The sequence below is a fragment of the Athene cunicularia genome (genome assembly GCF_003259725.1).
Source record: "Athene cunicularia isolate RWA chromosome Z unlocalized genomic scaffold, athCun1 chrZ_part3, whole genome shotgun sequence".
Classification (NCBI taxonomy): domain Eukaryota; kingdom Metazoa; phylum Chordata; class Aves; order Strigiformes; family Strigidae; genus Athene; species Athene cunicularia.
This window is the reverse complement of record NW_020799144.1, coordinates 10,582,230-10,608,052: the sequence shown is the minus strand read 5'-3', so window position 1 is coordinate 10,608,052 and position 25,823 is coordinate 10,582,230. Positions and strand designations below refer to the sequence as shown.

The 25,823-nt window shown below is 38.3% G+C and overlaps 1 long non-coding RNA gene across 3 annotated transcripts in view; it reads right to left on the bottom strand.

Moving 5' to 3' along the window:
• Nucleotides 1–25,823, bottom strand: part of LOC113490338 — a 66,525-nt gene that overhangs the window by 22,545 nt on the left and 18,157 nt on the right. For all 3 annotated transcript variants that reach the window (XR_003400205.1, XR_003400206.1, XR_003400204.1), the window contains 2 exons: nucleotides 18,848–18,917; nucleotides 18,020–18,104 (listed from right to left, as the gene is read on the bottom strand). This is a non-coding gene — a long non-coding RNA (uncharacterized LOC113490338). The remainder of the gene's footprint in view (nucleotides 1–18,019; nucleotides 18,105–18,847; nucleotides 18,918–25,823) is intronic.

Sequence of the window (25,823 nt, the reverse complement as noted above, 5' to 3'; positions counted from 1 at the left end):
GAAAGAAAGAAAGAAAGAAAGAAAGAAAGAAAGAAAGAAAGAAAGAAAGAAAGAAAGAAAGAAAGAAAGAAAGAAAGAAAGAAAGAAAGAAAGAAAGAAAGAAAGAAAGAAAGAAAGAAAGAAAGAAAGAAAGAAAGAAAGAAAGAAAGAAAGAAAGAAAGAAAGAAAGAAAGAAAGAAAGAAAGAAAGAAAGAAAGAAAGAAAGAAAGAAAGAAAGAAAGAAAGAAAGAAAGAAAGAAAGAAAGAAAGAAAGAAAGAAAGAAAGAAAGAAAGAAAGAAAGAAAGAAAGAAAGAAAGAAAGAAAGAAAGAAAGAAAGAAAGAAAGAAAGAAAGAAAGAAAGAAAGAAAGAAAGAAAGAAAGAAAGAAAGAAAGAAAGAAAGAAAGAAAGAAAGAAAGAAAGAAAGAAAGAAAGAAAGAAAGAAAGAAAGAAAGAAAGAAAGAAAGAAAGAAAGAAAGAAAGAAAGAAAGAAAGAAAGAAAGAAAGAAAGAAAGAAAGAAAGAAAGAAAGAAAGAAAGAAAGAAAGAAAGAAAGAAAGAAAGAAAGAAAGAAAGAAAGAAAAGAAAGAAGCAGCCTGTTCTCTGTGGTAATTCACAGGATGGTTCCTTAAGTGAAAACATCCTAACCATGGAAATCTTATTCCCACAAACATTTTTACATTTTAAAAATGAGATTTTAAAGAAATCATTGTTTGTTCACTTGGACTGGTTAATTGTATTTTAATTTAGTAATTGAAAGCAGATACCCACTAATCTTCTCTATAAGCACAGAAAATATGGTGGAACAGGAGCTGTACTTCTAAGCCCCAGATGTAGCTCACAGAGAATTTTTCAATTATTTCTCTGATAGGTGCTTAATTCGATGATATAAATTAATGTTTATCCTCCAAAAACAGGATTATTTATCTGACAATGGCTATAGCAGTTCTTTAGGCAGTTACTGAATGAAATCTGTCACTATTTGCTTTTGTTACATCCTGAAGATCAGAACAACAGAGCCAAAGGCTGGTTACAGGTCAGAAACCTTTAGACTGAACTTGAGACAAATGATTAGAGTATCCAGGGTCAGCTGCAGAGTTGCAGAAAACTTATACAATATTTACATTTTGCTATGGTGTCAGCAAAAAAAATATACCAAACTGAGGGATTTCAAAAGAAAGAGCTTTGCTTTGCATTTGCTTACATCCAAGCTGAAAGCCGTACTTGGGACTAAACCCAAGCAAAATGACTTATATGAAGTCTTGATAAGTGAAACTCTCTAGTGCGGATTTTCTGACATAACTTTGGAATACATCCCTGTGTGCAATTCGCCCGCTCCCCAACCCCCCCAAACACACACACACACACCAAAAAAAAAAAAAAAAAAAAAAAAAAAAAAAAAAAAAAAAAAAAAAGTACGAAGCTGTATCTGTGACAGGTTTTTTTGTTTAAATCGGTAAGTGAAAGTGCAGAATTGATTAAGGTGTGCTTTAGAAAAATACCAAACAAAACCAATTATTTTTCAAAGAGCCAGTCGGTGGGGACACAATGAGTCAGAAAGCATTGGTTCTGCTGCAGGCAACCTGGATGGATGAAGACCCTTTCTGCATCAGTGAAAAAAAGCTACTGCTTCCAAAATACAAGGATATTTCACCTGTAAAGATAACAGCATAAGTTTCCCTTCCCTCTGGCAAGGAACTTGGGCAGTGATCGTGCTTCAGAGGAGGACTGGAAGGACAACATGTCCTCATGTTCTTCCTAGAACAAGATGTCCTGGTCTTCTCAAAACCCTGTTTGTAATCCCCAATCTAGCTCCAAGTAAAGACTGTAAGAACAAGCAGCATGGTGTGACATGTTCTTTGTAAATAGATCATTTATTTGTGGTTGTACCCACCTACCAGTACGGACAAAACAGACTTTCATCAAGTTGGCACTTCCTGTTTTTTCCTCTATGTCTTCCAAAACTTTACATGCTCTTACAGAGTGACTAAAACACTTGGAAACTTTGTGAGACTCTTCTGGAAGAGGTATAAGAACACTGTTATTCTTGGGCTGGCACAATAGTCCTGCAATTTGTTCTTCCCCCTCCAAAGTGACAGAATTAGTTTTGCATCCCAAAAAAGTTATCTTATTTCCTGTTTCAGACCAATCTGAGAACAGTCTAGATGGGACTCTTTCAGACGATGCTGCAGAATTCTGACACTCGGTATTTCCAGCCAAAAAGATAGAGATTGGTCTTCCCAGTTTAGATATCTATCGACTGTTGTGTGATCTTTAATGATGTTAGAGAGGCAAAAAGACAACTTTCAGAAACTCAATCTCCATGTTTAATACAGACATTGTTTGCCTTCATTTTTAATGAGTTGTGACATCTATGTAGTCAGCTGCTGCTCTGTGTCCTGGTTTGGGATGCATTCATGCTTTCTCACCATTCTTCAGGATGCTCAGGAATGGCAGATACCAAACAGTGAAGATTACCAATTACAGATCAGAAAATGTGGTTGAAGCAGCTTATCGAATCAAAAAACATAAACTGTTTGAACATATTCTCCTCGCATACATAAAAAGAGATCGCAAACCATGCACCTCCAATTAAAATATGGTTGTCTTATGGAAGGCAGGAACATTGTATTAGTAGGGTTTTTTCTACTATGACTTTCATAAATCTTATCCCTTTGTTTCTTGATTAGCATTTTTAAAAATACTTAATACTATTGAACAAATTATTAATTTTTTCATTGTCAATTGTTCACTCGGCTCAGGATGATCATAAAAGTTCTTTCTGACCTTTAAAATCTATCAGTCTCTGCTCTCTGTTCAATCCAATTTGTCAGAAAGACCGTAAATCTCAAAAAGCCTGGCTCATGCTCTGCTTCTCTAATGAAATCCATGAACAGGCACGCTCTGCCCTGTGACGGGTTTGACTAAACCTTCCACATCTCCTGTCAAATATGGCTGTCGAGGGATGGATATCCAGCTTCTTCCAAAGCCCTGACTTTACATTATCCCAGTATTACTACTAGAAAGGAGCCTCACTGGGCCAGAACAATCTGTGAAGAGTGTTAATTTCTCAATCCCTTTCAAAAATAGCAAAAAAATGTCTAAAAGAGAAGATATCTAGAAGGCCACTGTCACCAGTGAAGGGAACTCTATGAAGATCTCTTGATCAATGCCTTAGACAGAGTCTACACTTAAAAAAAAAAAAAAAAAAAAAAAAAAAAAAATAGTGCGAAACAGGGAGGAAGGGAACTTTTGTTGATTTGAAGAGATCTATTCAGATTTTGAGGTGACTTTGCTTCCAGCATATGGTTGTCATTAAATTATTGTAATTTTGTCACACTACACAGTTGGTACCACTTCAGGCTAACTAAAGCTCTGTAAACAAATGTGAAGATCTAAGGAAGGTTACTCTGAATTTAATACTGGTCTCTGAGAAAAACCTGCCCCTAGGACTGCAGGCACTCTGCGTATCCACCCCAGGATGCCCCACAAACTCAGCACTGCTGTCCACTTGCTAAATTTGCTGACATCCAGTCTGACAATACAACTGTTCCTCTGAGTGCTCCTAGTTTGCTTTGGGCATGTCAGCTGACTTTGCTTAACCATTACAAATAGCCAGGTTGCCAAGATGTATTTACACTACTTAACGTAATCTGACTTTTTTTTCTAATGTGATTTCAGGAGCAGTCATATCACTGGCAGTTCCAGATTTGATGAACAATTTCATTGCTAACCTCTGATGGAGAGGTGATGATGGCACACAAAGAAGACCAAGGACAAGTAACCTCTTCTGCTTGCACAGTTGTTTTCTCAGTAGTTGCTGGTTTCCACCTATATCTTTTCTTCTTAATATAAACATGAATGTGATATGCATTGCCATGTTCCTTTCCTGTCCTACCCTTCCCCACAAGTGGTTTTGAAATTTTTTTTAGGATGGAGAAGGAACCTTCTGGTCTTTCTTTCTTTCAGGCTAAACAGCAACATTTCCCCTATGTCCTTATGCAACAAACACCTAAGGTGGATCGCCCCTAAAAGATGAGCAATGATGCCGACAAAAATGAATACATTTTGGTTTTGAGTAACTAACTTGGAAGGAAGAGAAGAACTTTGAAAACATTATTTTTTTTTTCCAATTTAAGAGATAAAATAGTCAAAACTGGAAATACATATATGCACCAAAAAAAGTAAATAGGTGAAAGAAAATACGTTCCTTTCTAATTAGTGACACTGAAATTTATGCTGAACATGCACTGTAGTAAAATACTGAATCTTCCCCTAAAACTTCATGATACAACACTTTCTACCAGCTTCCTTGAAAATTTTTCAGAACTAATTGATAAGAAGAAATTATTTTTCCTGAAGAATGTACGGAGAAGGAGAAATAGTGACAAAGGTCTCAGAAGACTCCTCCCCTTTTCTCATGAGAAATGTTAGATTTTGGGTTGGGTAGGGTTTTTTTGTTTTCTAACAAGAGCTCTCATGTTTATTCTCATGTTTTCAGTAACTGAGGCACAAAGCACCCAATGGAATAGACTTTGACATCTGCATACTGCTCACCCCTAGTATTTCCACTTGTTTAACCTGAGCCTTGACAACACTGTGTACAGACTGAGAAAGAGTTGGGCATGGTGCAGCTATAGAAATTGCCAGTGCTCAGGCTTTAGCTGCATCTCTACTTTTTTGTTCTAACAAACCCATTGTAATTCAGCTCAACAGAGTTAGGCATGCAGCTTTCCAACACTTTGTATGTGGTTGTATCTACACAACTCCCATTTGTTTCAAACATGAAGGGGGGAAAAAAAAAAAAGTCTTAGCAGGCTTTTAGGGGAACTGCAAAATGACCCACTAAAAATCCTAATCAAGGATACTATAGAAGAGATGAGGTAAGGATTTGTTTATGACAAGTTCTTTGGTTTGCTTTTGTAAATTGCTTCAAATCCATGGAGGGAGGAAGCTGCAATATGTCTGAATCCCATTGGATTCGCTGTGTAAAATCCACAGGGACTCCTCAATCAAAGCAGATTAAATGCCTGAGTTGATGCAGGTGTGTCAGTCAGGAAATACAGACACTTGCATGCATATAATACACGTGTAATACAGCAGATGCTTCACTTCCCTCTGGTCTGGGAAAAAAAGTTCAGCAGGCATTACATGGGTCATTGCACTCAGTGAATCAAACTTTAAGAGAAACTTCATCTGAAACCCAAAACTTTGTGGTTTTGTTCAATGTGGACAATTCTGGAGAGCCTGTGCACTGAGACAGGTCTTTCTCATTTCCCATGTCCCTTCTGGGGATAAACGATAACACTCCCTGGCACAATTTAACTGGTGGATCTACCACCAGCCAAAGAGTGTCCAGCCAAAAAAAACCCTCTCACACTTGGCTGTCATTTAGCCCTGGCAGCAACAAACCACACTGTGGGCTTCTAGCCTTAGCCTGAGGTGTTGTCTGAACTGAGAGTCCTATTTCCATGCAGACACCCAGCTGCGCCTTCACGTTACTTCCACGCGTCCCCTCTGCAGCCTGATCTGGCCACAGTTCTCACGTTCTTCTGTGTACAATCTCTTACAAAACCATGGGCACCTAATGCAGCCAGGAACAAATCCTTTTTATTTCTAGTAAACACGTATGACACCAGAATCACATTTTGGATGGCACAGTTCTAAATCTTAGAGCAGTCATCCATCTGGAGCTGAAGGGCCTGGAATCAGTGTGCACCAGGAGACTCCCGATGGTCCTGAGGCGGCTTGCTGTGATAATCAGGCTGTGCAGGGTGAGAACATCCCCCACCCTCACCTCTGAAACGGGGCTGCTGCACTAGCAAGGCTCTCAGCACTCCTGGGGTAGAAAAGGGAGCAAAAATCTCCTGTCGGTGACCATGTTAGTGGAGGAGGCTGCTCTCTGAGCCTCCATCCCTAGAGGAAGTCTATGCAGCAGGATGATGTTAAAATGCACAGTCTCCGGGGTAGGAGTAAGGACATAAAGCTCACGATTTCACACCTAGGCCAGCAAGCAAATCCTTTTTTGAAGCTAGATCTTGGTCTCCCTGGGAGCATGAGGACTGATTTCAGTGTCTTCATTCAAAAATGTTTGCCTCTTATTTCCCTTTTGCACTCTTCAATGATGTATGTAAGGAGACAGAAATGCTCAGTTGGATTCACTCAGTCATTTCTTGTCTTTTTTGTCCCATCTGATTAAATTGTCTTGAGCAATGCCTACTGTGAATGATTATTTTCAGCCTATCCTACCCGTTAGGAAGCTTTTTTCTTGATACACATCCCAAAACCTCCATTTCTTAATTCTGTCCCATTTAGTCCACTTATCCCCTTACATAAGCAACTTTTTGTTCCCTAACTGCATCTCAAATCCATGTGCCCAGTTACCAGTTTCATGCAGCATAGTACATATTCATTTAACTTCTTCCACAGATTGTTTCTGGTAGTTTTACTGGGGTAAGGGAATGCAAAAAAGTCCTAAAACTACTAGACCTCAGCCCTGACAAAACAAAGATCCTGGAGCAGTAACTGCAAACAGAATCAAGCTGAAAATAAGAATTTCAGGACTTTGTAATCACATTTAAAAAAAAAAAAAAAAAAAAAAAAACAAAAAAACTTGGAAATTATTTGCAACCCTGTTTAATTCTGTTACTCATTTATTCAAGTGAACAGCAATTTCTGAGGATTGCAGCATTATTATCCTGTTAAATTTCTGGCATAAGTGCAGCTACCTGAGCAGAAAAATAGGTTTGTTTGCTCACCCCTGCTACATTTCTTCCTATAGTTGGTACAAAGAAAACACTTTTCCCTACATATATCATACCTTAACTAGGAAGTTTTACAAGAGGTCTGTCCACACAACTTTCACCCCTGGACTAAGCCATACCCTTAAACACCTTTTCTATATGTCTCAAGCTTCTCACTCACCTGTGACCCATTTTGCTAAAAATTCCCAAAGTACCAACTATAACTTGAGAGTCTGGTGCATGTGAACATAAAATATCAATGGAATAAATTTACAAACCAAAGTCTGAATGGTTATGATCTGTACATGCTCTGTCAAATGGTTATTCCCAGTATTCTACAACCGTAATTTCTAAAGCTGAACCCTTTAACTCAGCACTGCTCTTTTGAAACTGTTTTAGAAAAGAGCTGATAAACATATAGCAAGAAACTCCAGAAAAATTCTCATATACTTTTTCTCACATTAAGTAAATTAAAAAAATCTTTATTCAGCTGTTATAATAAGGAACCATAGATAAAAATTCTGCATTTTTTTAGTGCATTTGTTCATCATAAATGTTTTCATTAACATTATTAAAGATTATTCTTCATTTTCTTGAAATAGTTAAACCGAAACTTAGGAACCGGTGAGCTTCTTTTCAGAGTTGTTTTTGGAAAGAATGAAAGCACTTCATACTTTTGGCAGCTTTACATTGCTTCATTTAAAGGTTTAGTACAAGGCAGTTTCACACTGACTTTTTTCCCCCTCCCTGGCCAAGCCAAATTTACACTGATGTCACCTGGAGTACATCATCAGTGGATTTAAGACATGGTGTCCTAAGAATTGTAAATATTTTCAACCACATCAGGCAAGCAACTCTTAGAACTACTGGAAAACACAGTGCAATACCCATCAGTAAGGTTTTCAGTCTAAAATTTGGGGGAGAAAGAAGACCTAACATCAAACCCTTATAATTTTGTAGTGAGAGAGCTCAATATACTCCATCTTCAAAAGATCATCTGTCTCCCTCTAGCTTTCTCTGCTTCTGAAAGCCATCTATAATCTGTCAACTTTCTGTTCAACCTAGTTAAAAGGACACTTAAGGAATTTTAGAAAAACTGATGTCATCCTTTTTGCAGTGGCCCTTTCTCCTGTGGTTGCACATGGCTTAAGCAAAAATAACCCTGGATGCTGCATACACCCCACTCGGATGCATTAATCCGAGAAAGAATAGTTGAACTTGAAGCTGAATGCTCCCAAAGAAACACGTCCATGTACTCCTCCCTCCCTCCTAGCTTTACTCTTGTCTGTAAATCAAGCAAGAAATAAACCAGATCCCCTCTGCCTTTCCCTATCAGTACTGTAAATAATCCCACTCTGGTAACAATCCATATGGGTAATAATCAATCAAAGGGAGTGGATTAACAGCAGTAAGAAAAAGCACCGAAACAAAAGACTTTCCCTTGCACCCTGGCTCCTGATCAGAAAATTGTCAGGACAAGCACCTTCTCAGGCTAATTGCTGACAAATGTAAGATAAACAGCCTGTTATCACAACCACCTCCCCTCCCTTTTAAGAGGGGGGATGCAATTAAAGCCTTAAGTATTACACAGAAAGTGACATCCGTTTATTGTTCTTGTTTCACACAAATGGGCATTTATCTCATTTCATACAAGCAGATGTTATTATGAAAGATTCACATTTGGGGAAGAGGCAGGCCTGGGAAATTTCTAGGCAAAGTTGTTGGAAGGCTACAGAAAAATAAATGCCTCATTTTATTTGCAAACTGGCAGGTGCTATGGCAGAACCCGACTGTGACAAGAGGTGTGGGATGGGGCAAGGCTGCTAGGGCAGGGACGGGAGCCGGGGCTCAGAGATACCAACCAATACCTGCCCACACCCGGGAGTATTTCCCCCCATACACCACTGGAAGAGCTGTGTTTGTCTGGGAAGGAACAAGTAAGGAGAGACAAAACGCCACACTGAATGCAACCATATGTCCACACAGGCCCTTGCCCTCTCTCTGCCACTTCTCACGGAAAATTCTCGTGGCAAAAGCATGAGATGCAGTGCAGCAGGAGGGCACTTGTCCGTATTATTTATGGCTTTATAAATCTCTATTATACTTCCCCTCCACTTTCTTTTATAAACTGAAGAGAATGGTTTATTCAGCTTCACAGCAAGCAGAAGACATTTCACACCTCTGCTCAAGGTTGCCATCCTTGTTAGTACCCCTCTCCTAGATCCTCTTTGGGATGGAACGCCCACAAGTATTCAAACTGCAGTGTGCAGGGAAACCATAGCTGTTGGTGCTCTGCCTTGTCTGACTGTTCCCTGATAATCCTCACAGCACTAAAGTCATATTTTTATAGAACCATCTACCATGATCCCAAATTCCCTTTACTGAGAGCGAGAAGCCTGTGAGGGCCCATACCTTTGTATGTGTATGGAAGGCATGCATCAGAGGTAATTTTCTTCTATGGGCATTATCCTCTAACAAAAAATGGAATTCTGTTAAATAGCAAGGAGGATACAAACAGTGAAATCCTGATGTTAATTATTTCAGTAAATAACTAGAATATTTTCCCTGCAATCCAATAGACAGATAATTATCTGCTCATACCTGGCCAACCTGCATTGCCTGGCCCTATATCTTTGCATACGAGGACACAGATTCTGAGATCATCAGATGAAAACAGCTTGATGAAATCTTCTAATGAAATGTGGCTGTCAGCTCACTGAGTTGCCAGTGCTATTATGACATTGCTATTGTGCATATTAGCAACCAGGCTGCACTAATGAGGTATCAGCACTTTGTTAATCACCCCACACCGCTCCTGAGTTGGGTAGTAACTCCTTCAATGCTAAAACATCAGACAGAACAGGAATTCATATACATGTATATATGTCCCCTGTGAAGAGACCATCTGACTAATAAGAATAATTAAGAATAGTGAAAAGAGGAATTTACCAGTTCATAACTATGTTAATATTTAAAGCAAGCAGTCTGTTCTTATGTCGCTGAACAAATCCATCAGAAATTATACCCTTATTTCACACAGCAGGATTCATTATTGCCCTTAACTGCCCTGTATGAAAAAAAAAAAAAATCAGAAATACTGTATCTCTGATTTTACCCTACTTTCATAATTTCCAGTTTGAGACAAGAAGAAAAGAGGTTAAATATTATTAAACAGATCTATGATAAAGGAAATAGCGTATTTTTAATGATGTTTGCAAACTTCACATTCTGCCTACTGTCTTTCTTCCTTTACTCTTGATATGGAAGAGCCCTGAGCAAAGCAGAGGGGTTAGGGGTCATCCATTCTAAGTCTGTCAACCTGTTACCATCACCTTCTATAGCAATTTATCAAAATAATGAGATGTATTTAATATATGGCAGAATATACTTTCTAAATATGTAGCTGGTCTGCTCATACTGTACCAAAAAACGTTACCTTGCACTTTACACTTACCTAGCCCATTATTGATAGCAAACTTAATTTTGCAAACAGAAGAGCACAATTATTTAAAATTTAATATGATTTAATAGTGGGGGAAACTCATTTATTTTTTAACAAGTTATGGAAGACTTTTAAATTGAAACGTTACAATTAAATTCCTCATAACTGTGACTTTTGTGCCACAGGATAATGTTCTTCAGTATATTTTACGAAAGAAGAACTAAGGAATTTAGTCTGCATTTGTTAGACTTTTACAAGAATGCATTCAAATCTACATACATGGAGTGGATGTATTTGTTAAACAAGAAGTCAAGATGAGTCCATCTCTTGAAATTATACCCATATACAGAAATCTGTAACACCAAAGTAGATGCAAAATTGTATCTTACACTAGCAGTAGTAGGGATAAGGAGCAGGCTCAGCAGATGCAAAATCATGGCCACTGCATACTTGTGTAAGACAGTGGGGACTGGATGGTGTTTATATATAGTTAATGAAACTTGGTAAAAAGAAATCTGATGGAGCCCAGAGCAGAGACTCCCCGAATCAGCTAAGAGGTCCTCTGCAATGACCATGAGCAAATAGAAAATGTTCCCAAGTGATATTGTCGGGTGAGGTACTGACACTGTCCCAAGCCCTGTGAGTGTAACCATGACATGGAGCTAAGATCTCATACGCAGGTATCTGTCTCATGGAGCTCTTAGGAAAAAGTGAGCTCATGTATTTTCCTTGAGCAACCTCAAAAATACAGTAGGAAATCAGAGAGGTCGGGGGGGGGGGAGGAATTTTCTGCCTATTGCAGTCAGAAAACTCGGAATGAACAATTTAGGCCTAGTTAACTCCTTTTCTCAGAGTGATACTCACAGAGGGGAGCCCACAACTGACGGGAAAAGAATTCTGATAAGGAGGTTAGTATATACATCTTCACTAGGACAGAACTGACCATTATAATAACTATTTCTTGTAGCTAACCATAATTCCTGCACCAACCTCAGTAAGTGGTGATTGGACAGAAGGATTCCTGGTAAGGGACAGTCAAGTTTGCTTTAAACAATAGAAGTGAAGGCAAATCCACCATCATAGGGAAGATACTCCAGTGGGCACTGATGAAATCAGTGTTTTCTTTTCTTTTGACACCTCAAGAAATTTTGAGGCCCTGTTTTAGGAAGACTGTAATTAGGCTTTAGATGCTTTAGCAAAACATCTATAGTTGCATAGAGAATTTACTTTCTGAGAAATTACATAAAGCTTCACATCTTAGAGCACCAGTCAATCACTCGAGTTGACCAGGGATTGCCTAACTGATTTGACTGTGTGATTTGACTTGTAACAATTTTTTTTCTTTTGCAAATAGTGTGAACATCCATAAAGTCATCATGGGAACTGACATCTCTCTCATGTCCTGGGCTCCTTTGCAGGTACATATTTCCTAGAAAAAAACAGTTTTCCTTCCTGTTGTACAGTAGAGCAGACTCAGGGGTTTAAATGGTATGGGTGTAGTAGGCTGTGGTGTCCAACTCATGAAAGCTATGCACATCTGGACCAAAGCTCTTCTCAATCACCATAGCTGCATGGGCAGAAGTGGATTAAACTTGCAGTGAAATGCCCTGACATTTCAAAATGTATATATTTGTAAAGCTTGTATTTCTTGAGAATGTTTCCCTTCCAGTGACACCTTGGGGCTGAGGAACCTATTCGCTTCAGCAGGTTTTGCTCTACCACAAGACAATATACACCCTATAAAAAAAATCAGAATCTCTCAAATCAGTGATTTTTTATTATTTGCAACAGGGATTTCTGCATCTACTCATGAACCATCTGGTCCTGCCAATACCAGACAGGAGTTACTACACTGAAAGAGCAATAGCCTTATCTCATACAGAAACATCTACCTTCCTATAAACACAGCCAGCAGCAACGGCTCATCCTGTTGTTTGCAGATCACTGCACTTTTGGCAGGTAGGCTTCCTCTTCTGCAGGCTGAGCCCCCAGCAAAACAGTGGCCCTCAGTGATAAGTATTTTTTCTTTCACTGACAAAGCAAGCTTCCTTCCCCCTCACCCTTGTTCAAGGCTTTCATAAACAGTAATCCTTTGTTCAAACATCCTCACCTCCCTGTGCTCAAGGCAAGAATCAGATATTTGCTGCTATCTCTCACCTAAGCCCTAGAATGAAATGCTATGATGGCACAAATTGTATTTTAAGAGCTACGTGATTTAATTAATACTGCAGACTCCTTGGATAATGCTGTTTCCAATTTAATGGAAGAATTTCTTCCAGCTTTTATTTACTTATTTTTAACAAAGACAATAGCCCTCATTGCATCTCCTGCTGTCAGCATGTAGTTCCAGCCTGTCCCAAACTAACCTGCTTTCCCCTGTACCATGGTCTTTAAAAATTATGCACAGATGTCCCAGCGTACATATTTTTATTTAAAAAAAAAAAAAAAAGTTGTTTGCCTTTTTAGGGGCAAAGGCTTTGGAAACAAAATAATCTGAATTGATTTTTAGAACATTATAAAAAAATAAAACAAACAAACAATCAAGCAATGCTGCAAGGCCTGCAGCAGATGGCTGGGAGCAGCACCTCATTTTTCATTATGGGGGGTGGCTGGTGACTTTATTTTTCTTGGCCCTGAGAAAGACCAAGCATTCCTTCAGCCATGTAAATACCCAGCTACGTCTCACTTAGTGCAAGATGAGCATATACATTAGTGGCTTTTCATCAGACACATGCTAGCTGCTTTAAGACTAAGATTTAAGGGGGGTGGGGGGAAGAAGGGGTAACAAAGTTCATGGGAATGTCTCCGATTCTTTCCCTTCCCAAAGCGGTTCCTGTAAAATGTTGTTAACAAGGTATTTGTGATGCCTTCAGAGCAAAACCTTAGGGACAGTCTATGAACACAGAAACTGCTGTCTCATCTGATACCTTGTCACCAACTGTGGCCAGTGTGGTCCACTTCAAAGACAGACGTGGCTGACCCAGGCCACCCACAGAGCAAGTTTTTCCCTCACTCTTACTGGTTAAGGATGGGTCCAGGTCTGAAGCACTGGGAATTTTCCCTTGGAGGCCACAAGCCTATCCACCTTACTCATGGCAGTTGTCTCGACACAGCCACAGAAACTGTGAGCGGACTGAGCGAGCAGGATGTGACCTTAAATCATCATTTCAGAAAACAGTTGCAAATAAGGCATTGAAAACACATGCTGCACTTACAAACCAGAGAGCTGTCATTGTTAAATGATATCACAGCTGGTGAAAAGGAATTCTTCTCTGGTGGGCAGAAATGCCCCTCCTGACTAATTTTGTGGATACATTCCTCCTCCCTGTTGTTCTTTGTCTGAACTGACTTGAGCTATCGTTCAGTTTGTGGTGCAAGCTTCAGATTTCTGTTCCTTGTAGGAAACATACAAAACAAATGAAGAAACAAAAATTACCAACACCAGACTCTTCCTTAATACTCTGGATATATAAAAAGATCTTTTGAAAAAGGATTGAAAATATTTTTGTCTGGCAATTTCAAGTTAATGTTCATTTCTCGGGGAAAAAAAATGTCTGGATCTAGGCATCTCTGCAAATCTCAACCTCTATTTAAATGTAATCACAAAAATAAAATCTGACTGCTTGGCAATTCTTTCTTCTTGGGATCCCAAGAAAAATCTTTTCTGAATATGAGGACAGGAGTCAGAAGGCACTAAGATTATCTGGCTGAACATCTAGAGCTAAATTTTGCAAAGTAAGGAAACTAGTACTCTCTTTAACAACTTTCAGGATACAGTATAAAATATAATTTCTCTTACATTTTTTCTAAACATAAGATAGTTTAGTCCAACAAAGCAGTTACTTGTTTTGAATAGTTTCTCTTTTTAAACTTTTGGCTTTGTGTTCAGGAAGATATGAGATAAAGACATCTTTTAGTGTGAATGACAGCATAGGAGATCCTAATTAGGCCTGGGGGGAAAAAACAGTTGTTGTCTTTCAATGAACAAATTTCTTAAATGAGGAAGAAAATATGCTTAGGTGGAAAAAAAAGATCTTTAGTTTTTGTTGTTTTTTTAAAGAAAACTCTGAAAACATTACATTTTGAGACACACAGCCTCTTTCATTTAACTCACAAGTTCATTTTCTGAACTTAATTTAAAAAAAAGGAAAATACACATTTTTTTACAAAAAAAAAGGACAAAATGTTTTCAGAGTTAAAAAAATATTTTTACATATTTCAAAACTTCAAATTTCACCCTTTATTTCGGCTAAAACTATTAACTGGATTTGCCTACAAATCCATTCCCTAAAAAACAATTTTTGTCACATGTATGATTACATGAGTCTCTTCCCATGAATCAAAAGACCATAGATTCCCTGATATCCCTAAACCAAGACTAAATCTGATGATTAATTAGCACCATTCACATTATTTGATCTAGAGCCTTCTTGGTGCCATTGAAGAAGTGCAAAGAGATGAAATGCATCAAGTGTTTTGTATTTTTATTTTCATTCCATCTACTTACCAGCAGCTGAACACCTCCTCTTCATGCTGAATGGTTCAAGGCCTTTTGCACATTTTTTCCTGAAGGTACATGATTACCAAAGACAGGGAGGGGGGTTCACCTGAACCAACACTGTACACAAAACCAGCATCAACATATCTCAGTAAAAGCAGACAAGGCACAGGTCTGAGCGTGGACCCCGCATTACTCACATGGTCCAACTCCAAGCTTATGTCCCAGTTCAGCCGTACACTGTGACAACCAGTGCTCCCATGGCTATGACCTGTGCATGGTTTGCAGGTGACACAGACCAGGTCTAGTTCTCAACAGCCGGGCAGAGAAGCCCACTGCCCTGGCAGGGCAGGGAGGAAACTTTGGGTCTGTGGACCCAAACGCAACTTGCCACTTGGCCTTGGGGAGAGGCAACAGGCACTGACCCATTTACATTATTACTGTAGTGTAGCCACCATGTCTGATACTTGGCAAAAGTGAAACCTGCAGACCTCACTTCAGTAATAACTTATAGTCTTTGTCTCTGTAAATACTGTATGAACCTGTGAGTAACTTTACATCCACAAGTTATAGTACTGAGATCCCAGAGCTATGACCATCATAGATTTTTCAGTAAGGACCCATATTTAGGCTGAGAAGTCCCAACTTTCAGGTAGTGCAAACTAGTGTTTTCCTTTAAGTGAGCAAAAATGAAGATGCTCAGGGGGCTGGAGCACCCTCTGTGAGGACAGACTGAGAGAGTTGGGGGGTTCAGCTGGAGAAGAGAAGGCTCCGGGGAGACCTTAGAGTGGCCTCCCAGGGCTGAAAGGGGCTGCAGGAAAGGGGGGAGGGACTCTGGATTGGGGTTGTAGTTGTAGGACAAGGGATAATGCTTTATAAACTGAAAGAGGGTAGACGTAAATTAGACATAAGAAATTCTTCATTGTGAGTGTGGTGAGGCACAGGAGCAGATTTCCCAGAGAAGCTGTGGCTTCCCCCTCCCTGGAAGGGTTCAAGGACAGGTTGGACGGGGCTTTGGGCAGCCTGGGCTGGTGGAAGGTGTCCCTGCCCAGGGCAGGGGGGTTGGAACTAAATGGTCTTTAAGATCCCTTCCAATCTAAACTATTCTACGATTCTGTGAAATGTAAATGCTCCCTAGAACAGATAGGAAAGCAGAATAACCTATATATTCTGCTCTAGGATTCTAATAATTACAGTTGTATTCGACCTTTCACTGAGGGTTTTGTAATCTTGCCTCAGAAGTTTCTTTACTAATCATTGTATTTCAGAATGCCATGCTCTGGATTCAGCCTCCTGGTGACTACTGCTTGGAAGAAAAGGTAGAGCGATTAAGATAAGCCACAGTCCAAGAACTTTTGTTATTAACATCTTTGTCTTCTCCCTACAGTAACTCCACTCATCTGTACAAAGAATCTTATGTTTGAATTATAAGGAAGATGACAAGAGGATAATCTTTTGTAAGGAACAAAGAAAAGGACACAGATCATAACCAGGAGCGGGAAGCAGAGGGGAGGACCCATGACTGAAATGGCAATACCAAGCCATTTAACAGCACTGACAATGTAAAATCGATAGTAATAAAATAAATATTAGTGCTGCATCCCTGTTTTCCTTTCCCCAGTGCATAGCTCTTTTTCTGGCTTGGTATTTGAAAGCTGAATTGTTTTGTTAGTAATCAGGAGAATGGTGAGAACTTAAACAAACCTATTTGGTGAGAAAGCTCACTTGAAAAAAATTGAAAACAAAATAACTTCCCAAGCTGAGAGAGAAAAAAAAAAAAAAGAGAGAGAGAATAATTAAAGTCAACTGAGTAGTCTCCAAGGGCGGAAAAAAAAAAAAAAAAAAAAAAAAAAAAAAAAAAAAAAAAAAAAAAAAAAAGGAAGACTTAATTATGCACTAGTTTCTTTTTCTAGCATGTTTCTTGACTTGGCACAGCTGGAAAATTGAAAGCTTACTGCCAAAATATCAAATATGCCTCATGTGGGCTCAGTGCTCATAAACTTGTGTGTGTGTGTTTTTCTCTCACTTTGTCTGATTGCACACTAAGATAAAATAATGGACATAGTGAGATAAATACTGACAGCTGTCTGGAGTTTCAGTCTAGTGGGAAGGGTCTCTTGCAATGAATCATGAGGGGTTTTTTGAACATAAGCTGGAGCTCTTAGACAACAATAAGCAGCAACTTCTGAAACTAGCTCTTTCTAGAGGACACTACTGTCAGTCCCCAGGTCCACTTACCATTTTGCGGTGATCATTTGTTGTTCTGAGGACATGATTCGGCTGAAGGATGTGCAACAGAATTAAAAATTGTTTTGTTTCATGAACTAGTAGGCTTCTCTTTGTAACTAGCAAACAATGAGCTTTCTGTATACCCAGTCCTATGATACGACTGTAAACGGATGTGCAGCTTAGCACAGAAACAGGCCCCAGGCTATATGAGACAATCTGTGAAAATACTGACCTTATTCATTCAAATATTAAATAGCATTTATATATTTAAATCAGGATTGGATAGAAGCTTTGAAAGAAGATGGAGAGCTATACATGATAAAGCTGCCAGATTTCTAGACACTGGTACTAGGGACAATATGTAGTATGTATTTCTTCAATAAGATCTTTCTCAGATGCAATTTCATTTGCTTTATAACTTTCTTGTGACTTTCAATTCCTTTTTTGCTAACTTCTCTCTAGTTATGACAGGGAATATTTTAGACAGTTACAGTTAAAAATAAGAATAAAAGGTCCTCATATATATATATTTAGACTTGCAAAGATAGTCATATATCATTGTGACACTATGACATAAATAAAAATAGTTTCCAGCTAGTAAAAACTAACATAGCCCTTATCATATCAACACAGGTCTTAACATGATGGAATGCTTCAGGGATTTTCAAACCAGCCCTTGGCCCCACATAAATATTCCTGTGGCTCTGTCAGGCAGATTTCCTGTTGAAGAGCTGTGGCACTGTCCTTGTAGATGGCTGGAGGTTTTGTAGCCTGAAGACTAGTCTGAAGAGAGTTAGCCTTCTGTATCTTTAAAAGACTCTCTCAATAGTAACAGATAATTTTCATACATGATAGTCATGACAGTTTAACATTCAGCCAATAGAAAATTCTTCTGTCCCTTTCCCTTCTTCCCAGAGTTTGGTGGCATGCCAAAGTAATCACCATGCAAGTGTGTGGCTCTTAACTTGGCCACTTTGTTATCTGTTTTTCAAGCTGGTTCTCTCCTTGGGGTGACAACTTCAACTTTGCTGTGATTTCTTATGCCAGCTAGAAGAGTTGAGGAACACTTGACTTCAACATCCACAAAGAAATTTGGTGCAGAAATGATGAAAGAAAGCACTGAACTTTACCTTGTGAGGACTTCTCATGCATTATAGTTCTGGGAAAAGGAAGGAAACATCACATGGGTCGGTCCATGGCACTGTAGGCTGGTAGCTTTAAGACACAGAAAAAGTATGTTATGATGCTTGCAGGCAGCACAGACTGGCAAGGTTACATCAAACATTGCTCTGGGCACAAATACAAATCACACTTGGGTGAATTAAGAAGATTGTTCAGCACTACCAAATTGCCCTTTGAGGCATAACACACAGGCTCCTCCCTCCCTCTGCTAACATTTTTATAGCCTTTGCTTTTTATTGGCTTGGTGAACTGTGTGTGCACCATTGGTAAACATTCTAAATCATAGGGAAGGCTGGTCAAAGTGCTTTTCCCCACAATTAATAATGTCTTTGTTAATTATACTTGTTCTTGAAGTTCTTTATAGAAGACTTTCCCACCATTATTTGTGACTCTTCTTTATCCTCTATCATGTGATTGTTTTATTGCAGGAACATGGGATTACCCTATTATACATAACACCTCCCACCAACACTTGGCTTGAGATGGTTATTTTGTTCATATTTTCCTTTTATGTTTCTCAGTCTTCTCTGGCTTTTTTCCCTTGAACTCTGTGAACAATGATGGAACTGAAATGTGAAGAAGCCTAATGAAATACGAAATCTGGTGACAGAGTAAGATGTGATAAAAAACAGTTTTAAGACTTTCAATAATCCATTCTTCTAAAACTTCATAATCCCATAAATCTGATACAATGCAGATCAGCCAAAATATATCAGTCAAAAGAGCAACTTGATTGGTTTTGGTACTCTGCAAATGGAAGTAGATTAGAGCCTTACCTGGTACATTCTGCAGTAGAATATGGATCAAACACCATGAAATGCTGAGTTTACCAGTTCTTCATTACCTCTGAAAGAAATTCAGGAGAAAGTATCTACATGGACAGAGAGAATACAGTAAAGATGCTTTAACTGGTAGGTGTGATGTTCTTAGGTTGTAAGTGAGACAACCTTTGTAGGAAAGAGCAGTATTATTTCTTAAACTACCTAAGATAGCCAGTTAACTCACATGCTGGAAAGCGTGGCCCTTTTTTTTCTGACTGGAACTCTTAATATTATCTCTTTACACACACCCACTGCAGGTTTAAATTCATCTCAGTCAGCAAAAGATCTTGCCAAAACAGGGGGGCAGGCTGGATGATCAGCATGATTTACTTGTTTTTCACATCCATATTACTTCATTCGGATGAAAACTGCCATCCCATACCCGTAATTGCAGTAGAGACAGTCTGCTTCCCCTGAAATGGATCTGTTCAGAAAAAGCAAGAGGCACTCTGAGGGGCAAATAGACAAGTTTTCTGTTTCCTTGATGAAGCCTTGAACTTTTTTTTCCTCCTCTTCTAGAAGCCTCTCATCTCCAACATAAGAAAGGATGTGAAGCAAAACATGCTCACCTGTGACTTTTCTCATTCAGTGGAACTATCCAGGCTTAAAATATGTCATGTTGTAAACCTTACAAACTGAAAACACTGTAGAGGCTATGAACTTGGGAGTCTCCTACCATGGAGGTATTTCCAAAATAGGAGCTAAAAGATGCAGGGAGTTCTAGTCTGAGACTATTTAAAAAAAAAAAAACAAAACAAAAAAAAAACCAACACCCAACCCACAACCAAACAAACAATAAACTCCAGGAAGAATAGTTCTCCAAAAGTAAATGAAGTCTGCGTCTATCTGTCTAACTGTGTGCTGCCGATACCAAGCAGTGACATATAACAGCCTTTGCCTCTGACGAAGAGCACAATGGAGAGACAATAATGAATTTAGCATTTTGCAGATTTCAATTAGAAATCGAGGGGCCTGTGAAGAGTTCCAGAAAAGAGACAAAGAGACTTGGGCTGTTGCATGGGCCACATCCTTAGGTTTTGTTTATTTGTGTTTGAGTCCTATTGATAGGAACCTCTTGGAGTATTTATCCTGTGTACGGGTGGCTGGAGAGGTTTCCTGACTCACTTGCCAAAGCCCAAGAGCGGTGAGGTCTAGAATTTCTAGACAAGGACCGTCTCTCACTGTGGGTGAAACCTGACTCTTGGCTCCATCGAAGTGAATGGGATTTCTGCCACTGGCTTTAATGGGCCAGGACTTAGCCCAAAGTGTTTTCACAGTTCCCAGCACAGTGGTGTTCCCATCTCAGGTAAGTTCTTCAGATAGTAATTCAATAAAAAGTAGTACATTTTAGCAGAAGTGCCTCCAGTCATGTGTTCAAAACTTAAGTGCTTAAAATGAAAATTTAAATCACTACAAAAACAGTAAAACATGAAGAAATTTAAGCAGGATTTCTTTTGAGAACTTTCTGGTAAAGAGCTTCCTGATATATCATTTTGAAAAGCAAAGGTACTTAGAACATTCTTTGAACACTGCAAAAATAACAAAGAGAATTAAAAGATGGTACAGTTTACTTATGATAATGATGATAATTGTGTATTTTTCTACCCAGGGATGCTAACACATTAAGGAGTTGAACACTAGAAATAACAGCACCCACAGCAGGACCTGTGGAAGGGAAGGCTTGTATTTGCTGCTTTCTCTGGAAAAAATTCCATTCTTTCTGTTACAAAACAAAATGAACAACAACAAAAAAATGCTGTCACTTTCTGTGACACTTAAATTATAGAACAATATTCAGTATTAAAAATGGCACAGTTCTTATTTCTTTTAAATTTTTACATATATTTTTAGTTAAAAATTACCATAACAAAACATTAACCTTTCCTTTCAAGAGAACATTAGAAATGTAGCTTTACTTAATATTTTTTAAACTGTTGTTTACTATGGAAAAATATATTTCATGAAAGATCAGTTTTGAGGATGAAGGAGGTGTCTTCAGCACTCTAAGATTTTTTTTATTATCATTAACTTCTTTTTTAGCAATGAAAGAGAGGCTCAGAAAGATTAAGACAGATATTTTTGAGATAATTGCATTTCTGATACTCAACGATGTCAACTCAGAGAGGTCTGGGTCCCTGCTGTAGCCTTATATAGAAACTGCATTGCCTAGTCTGTGCGTGAAACTCGATATTGACCAAGTTATGGATGGTTAAGATTCCATTTAATTACAGTTCTTGTTAGTGAAATCACTCATCTCTTAGCTTTTTCAGGTGGCACCAGAGTGTGTCCCTTCTGGAGTGCAGTGCTGTCCCCAGGCAGGTCCCCGAGATAGTGACTTCAGGGCAAGCTTTAACTTGTTAACAACAGGTTTCACCTTTAGCAGGGTCTTCCTTCCTGGCTGACAAGCTCCAACTTGCTCAGAATGAGGATAAATAGCAAAAATCTATCATAAAACCATCAAACACGCTTTCTTCATCAGCAATCACTCATCTTCTGTGTGACATCTCTGTTGGGACTAGACCTTACTGTGGGGTTCCCTTTTCTGTGTATTTTACTGAGGGTGAATAATTATTATTTTTTTTTAACGTCAACACCATCACTTTCCAGACTAGCTCCTGAATCAATCAACATTTCAGCAGTGTGGGGGAGTTTGAAAAGTCAGCTGCTCTGCTTTAGCTTTGAATTAACTCCTATCCTGAGAGACTGTGTTTCCTCAAGGGAATCGTCCTTATAAATACAGAAAACATTTTAAATATTTATACAAGATTATATTCCATTTACCTAACGTGCTTCAAATCGTTCAGTTACATAGTTCATACTTGTTTCTGAGAACAAGGATCAGACTTACAATTCAATAGAAAGAACATTATCTGGTTTTCTTATATAGAAATGTACACAAAACAGAGCACATATAATAGAAATTAACTATGTAATAGAAATATTATGTTAATACATGTTTTAAGGAAAGGGATTAAAAGTCCTCCAGTTTGATTTCAGGAGTAGTTTTGACTTCAAAAATATAATTTCGACTACATTGATAAAGAAATCAGGGTCTAGATAGCAAAGTAAATTACCATGCACATAATTTACATGTAACTTGTGTATATTACTTTAAATTTCCTGGATGAGAGATGTTTCTTAATCCATAATGTTTGTATTCAGGTTAAAGAAAACAAACAAACGAACAAACAAACAAACAACCTAAACCCAGGAAATTGATTAACAGTACAGTAACTAAAACTCACCAGACCTATTCACGACAGCCCGTTCACACATTTGTTCCGTTATTACTACGTTATGCCTTCTTTCTGAGAAGGGAGAATATTGATTCAGTGTTTTAAACATGCAAAAAGTGTGTTTTAGTGAAATCTTTTACACACTTAACTAGACAACAGTTGGAAAACTAATCTGAAGACACAATGTTCACCGCGTCACATGCAGGGAGTAAAATGCAGATAACACATAAATTATACTGTATTGCTAAAAATATATACTAAATAATATATCGACTATACATATAGTTATATAGAGAGTACATATAGTACATACTATATGCAATATATTATATAATCTTTTATATAAAACAAATATTAATAAATATTTAAATAGGTTGTCTATGTTGCATATAATATATAAATACATACTATTATACTATAATAGTAATACTATAAAAGTATTAATATATGACATATATATAATACATGAAATATATAATACATTATATATAATATGTAATATAATTTATAATTTTTCATTATATTATATCAAACATGTTAATCATATAATATTGTGTCATATTATATTATGTTATGTTAGTGTATATTCTTGTATATTAATATACCATGTCATGTTATATCTTATTATATCCTTTTATATCACATATTATATCCTTTTATATCACATATTATATTATATTATATTATATTATATTATATTATATTATATTATACATTATAATGCAATATAATACATTATAATGCATTATAATACATTATATTACATTATAATACATTATATTATATCCTATTCTACCACATTCTATCACATTCTATCATATTATATCCTATTCTATCGCATTTATTGTATTATTTATATTATAAATTATAAAAGTAACAGGCTTGTTCAATGAAACATGGAGGTCATAAACTCTCTAACGATCCATAGGACCTAAGCAGTAATGCATATGTTTTATGTTCTGAGTGACACAAGGTTGAGGTGAAATGTCATCAAGTTAAGAACATGCTTAAATATTTTGTCGATATTTGGCCCTTAAAAGGAATATTACCTTTAACTTTGAATGTGGAGTTCTGCAGAGAAATTTCAGAATGACTGGACAATAACATAAGAAAGCATCACCATGTATTAACCATATACTCCAGTTCTGGGCTTTTTCATTTGAAGAAGCAGCCTCTAATGATGCTGGTGTATCTGCTGGTGTTGAGAAAGGCTAAAATTCAAGGCATGAGGATAAAACCCAACTAAGAATAAAATTCTCACTGCTTTTCGGGTCCTTCAAGCTTGAGCTGTCAGTCGTCCCATTGCCAGGACCCTCAAATATCTAAACTAAGCATTTCTTAAGACCCACTCAGTGGTACAGAAGCCCTCAAATGTAAACTCTAGCTCCCCACCCATACGATTTTTTGCAATCGTAGACAACAGTGAGACCTGAACCATTGTCGAAACGAAGAAGTGCACACTGTTCTGTACACCAAGGAAATCATACAGATGGGTGTGTTCATACAAAATTTCAAGACACTTTTGTAAGTCTACCATAAGAGCCACGAGGCAGCTGGCTTACAAAAGACCTCTCTTTCTGGTACTCCATGGAGCTGCATAACACAGAAAATAAATGTAATCTGATCATGTCTGATTCTTTAATCTAAACATTAACTATGTGGCTGGGTAGGTCTGAGCAGATGTAGCTCATAAGTGAGCAAGTGATCCTTCTGCTGCACCTTTGAGGATGTGCAGTGGGGATCTGTCCCCCCTCTCCAGTGGACTTCAGCACGTGTTCAGCTGCTTTTGCACCCTCGTCTGTAAAACCAATGCTTTGTGGAGAACGCATGACAGGTCCGTGATGATAGCAGGTAAATTTTACATGTAAAAGTGGAACTTTTTGACACTTTCATCTCAGTTTCTCTTTAATCAAGGAAAGCCACTTTCCTGTGCTCTAACTACCTCTCAGAGGGCACACCTCAGCTCAGGTTGCAGTCAGGTTAACGACCAGCTCAGGATGTCATATTATAAACCCATGCTATGGTATACAATACAGAGAAGTCGGTACTGGAGCAACTCATCTTGCCCAAGATCAGTATCAAATCTCCTTCAGTTCCCATGACACAAGGTCAGGCAAAGGCAGAAAGCTTCAGAAAACTCCCTCCAGGATGTTTGTTCAGACAGGGCACAATCCTAAGGTGTTAAGGGAGGTTTTATTTGGCTGGTGCTCAGCCAAATTTTTGTTTATCCTGGGAGCTCAGGGTTTGTTGTACTCAGAGAAAAAAAAAAAAAAAAATCTTAAGAACTAAAATAGAAGCAGAGACTGATAATTTCTTTCATCTCATTCTGTCCATCCCTACTGTGTCAGAAACCACAATGCAGGGCAATGTACTTCTGAAAATATGTGTCCTTGGGAGGCCTTATACAAGCTTGCTAATTTTTTTCCATCCAGGTAAATTATTGCAGTTTGTTATTAGAAAAGTGAATGGGAACTGATAGCCTACTTAGTCTGAGCAGCACTAGGAAACTCTGTGAAGGACACCTTGAGAAATCAAGGAATACACTTTGAAACTAGTAATAATCTTAATGCAGAACACTTCTACTCTAAAGATCAGACAATTTCAATAACTTATGTTATACCAAGGATAAACTTGGCCTGAAAAATTCTCAAAGAAATTCATAAACAGCACTTTCAGACTGGACAAAGTAGTAGACAAAGTAGTAAGAAACACAAATAATAAATAATCTATCTTAACAGAGGAATGGACAAAATGACCTAAGATATCTCCTTCACAGTTAATGTATGTTGTTTTTACAGTATATTTAAAGCATATCATTAACAGGCTGAAAGCTTCCTTGGCAATTTGGGGTGGATGGTTACAATGAACAGAAGGTGATAAGAAATGAACTATCAAAAAAATACATATATCCACTAAAACTCAAACTCTGTATCTCTTGTGTGAACTGCTGCAGGGCTAATTTATTCACACCAGTATATTATCTCAGCCAGTGGTCCATGCCACCAAGCCGGGCTGCTTCAAGTCTCATCAGCGCAGAGCCCACCGACAGCTGAATGACATGGAGGGGAAAGTAATCACATTACGACATCAGGAGCAACATCAAGATGGGTCAGCACAACCTGAGTTCTGCAGAACTGAGAAACCAGCAGCAATTCTTTGTGGAGGAGGGATTAGAGGAATCAGCTCTGCATCCCGACTTGCAGATGAGCCAGAAGCAAATGAGCCAGAAGCAAGCACAACTCTGCAATTACAAGAGCCTGCAGAATTGGGCCATTAATAGCACAGAAGTCAGTTACCTGCTCTACAGGCCAACAAAATGGCAAAAATGTGATTCAGCCGACCACCAGAGCAGGGCCAGGGTGCATGGAGGATGCAGGGTGCTGCCTCCTCTGAAGGAACTGAGGAGCACGGCTCTCAGCATCAGTGCTGCTGGGAAGGGGAAAGCAGATCCCCCACAGGAACTTATGAGGTCAGACTCTCCCCTCAGCAGTGCAGGGCTGCACCTAACTGTGATCCATGTCTGCTTCCTTGCAGAAACGCTTGTCGCTTGTGCTCGGAAATAAAGCTTCCCAATAAGAGAAAAAAAATTCCTTGTTAAGTGGCCTGATTCCTGTTAAAGGCTTTAGGTGCAATGTGAGGCTTTCTAGCTTCAAGTTGTATTTGTGAACTTAATTTGTTTTATTCCTCATCGGGGG